This window comes from Orycteropus afer, unplaced genomic scaffold (genome assembly GCF_000298275.1).
Source record: "Orycteropus afer afer isolate SDZICR_OR568_19922 unplaced genomic scaffold, OryAfe1.0 scaffold00294, whole genome shotgun sequence".
In the NCBI taxonomy this organism is placed as follows: Eukaryota; Metazoa; Chordata; class Mammalia; order Tubulidentata; family Orycteropodidae; genus Orycteropus; species Orycteropus afer.
The window spans coordinates 1,013,022-1,015,553 of NW_006921881.1; positions in this window are offsets into that span (position 1 = coordinate 1,013,022).

Genomic DNA, 2,532 nt, shown 5'->3' on the forward strand with positions numbered 1-2,532 from the left:
CTCCCAGAACATTGTTTTGTGCCACGCCCAACAGAAATAACCCAGGTGGACACCTTCAGCAATCAGGAGCTCCTCAGTTGCTCACAGAAAATCCCACCTTGGAGTTTACAAAGACTTATGGGTAGAAAAGCCACACTAAGTAATTTACTACACTGCACATTTACGAAAGTTGTTGTTAGGTGCTTTATATAGTGACCCTATGTACAACAGAACAAAATGCTACCTGGTCCTGTACTATCCTCACAATCCTAGCTGTTCTTGAGCCCATAGTTGCAGCCACTGTGCTAATCCATCTCATTGAGATTCTTCCCCTTCTCTGCTGAAATTCCAAATTACGAAGTAGTATATCCTTCTCCAGGGAATGTTTCCTTCTGACAACGTAACCAAAGTAGGTCATACAAAGTCTGGCCATTCTTGCTTCCAAGGAGCATTACGGCTATACTTCCAGGACAGATGTGTTCACTGTTCTGGTAGTCCTTGCTATTTTCAGTATTCCTGGCCAACACCTCAATTCAACAGCATCAAATCTTCTTCAGTCTTCCTTATTCATTGTCCAGCTTTCACAAGCATATGAAGCAATTGAAAATACCATGCCTTTAGTTAGGCACACCTTACCCTTCAAAGTGATATCTTTTAACTCCTTAGCCACAGCCAAGCACCTTGAGGAAGTAGTTGGACCTGTGGGCTCAGGACCGTGCAGAAGACATCAAACTCAATTAGCATAACATGCTACACAAAAACCTTGTTCTACATCCTACTTTAGTGAGTAGTGACTGGAGTCTTAAAAACTTGCAAGTGGCCATCTAGATGCAACAATGGGTCTCCAACCGATAGACAGCCATACAGGGTGAACATCAGGTAGATACATTCCTTAGAATGATCAATCATAGGAGAACAGAAACCATAATATGCACAGGGAGATAGCTGGGGTGTGGGGCAGGAATGCATAGGAAAGAAAGACACAGGGAAGAGGTAACAGGGAGGAAGTGTGACAAGAGCTGTTATATTGTGGAGAATTGCAGTCAGTGTCATGAAACATAATGTGTATGAACTGCTGTATGGAAAATGAATTTGCTCTGTAAACTTTCACCCAAATGACAATAAAAGTTAAAGAAAAAAAAAGGGGGGTATCTTTGCTTCTTAACACTTTAAAAAGGTGTTTTGCAGCAGATTTGCTCAGTGCAATAGGACATCTGATTTCTTGGCTGCTGCTTCCATGGGCATTGATTGTGGTGGATCCAAATAAAAAGAAATCCCTGACAACTTCAATCTTTTCTCCATTTATCATGATGTTGTTTTTTGTCCAGATGCGAGGATTTTTGTTTTCTTTATGTTGAGGTGTAATACATACTAAAGTAGTCTTTGATCTTCATCAGTAAGTGCTTCAAGTCATCTTCACTTTCAGCAAGCAAGATTATTCATAAGGTTTTCAGTAGCCAATTTTTTCAGAAGTAGATGGTCCCACCCTTCCTCCCAGTCTGTCGTAGTCTGGAAGTTCTGCTGAAATCTGTCCACCATGGATGACTCTGCTGGTATTTGAAATACTAGTGACATAGCCTTCATCCTCAAAGTGACATACAAGCCACCACAGTACAGCAAATTGACAGACAAGTGGTGGGTATATAAGGATGTCTAAGTCATTGGTCTGGGGAGCTCTGGTAGCATTGTGCCTAAGGCACTTGACTGCTAACCAGAAGGCTGGCAGTTCAAACCCACCAGCCACTCCTCAGAAGGAAGGTTGGGCAATCTACTTCCATAGTGATATGCCTCGGAAACCCAAGGAGGGGTCTCTATGAGTTGGGTCTGTCTCCATGGCACATAACAACAACAAGAAGTCATTGGTCCAATACTTATTCTCATCATTGTTATTGTTAGGTGCTGTCAAGTTGACTCCAATTCATAGGAATGGATATTTAAAGGGACCCCTAAATGTCCTAAAGTACATTGGCTCATGTTCCAACTATTTAAATAGGGTAACTTGGAATTGGTTACTTGGAATTTGTTTTTCTATGATGGGATAATTCAATTATACATGAAATTCCTCCAATACCTGGGGGTGGAGGAGTTTGGGATAAATTCAATGAGGACAGCATGGTCTTGGTCTAGTCTGAGTTAAATCCATACAGGGGATCTGAGATTGAGCAGGTGACCCAAGGATATGTCATAACCATGCTTAATAGTAACACCGAGTCTAATAGTAACACTAGATATAAGACTGTAATTGGATATAAGGGATGAATTAATTTGAATTTACATATTCAAATTGGGTAGGGGGATGACAAATCCAATGTTCAGTTAGGTTACCACCATTGGCTAACCTAAAAATGTGTTTTCTTTCCAAGTATTAGAAAGAAAAATTGAAAGAAGAAAGATAAAAATTATATAAAGTTTCATGATGAATGAGTTATCAAGGGAGAAGCTTGCAGGTATGGAGCACATCCAATAACATAGGAACAGGTATCATTATAAAACAAAGTCCAAACATGTCAGCAAGTTTCATGGAATCTCGTTCTGTCATCTTGGAATTAGTCT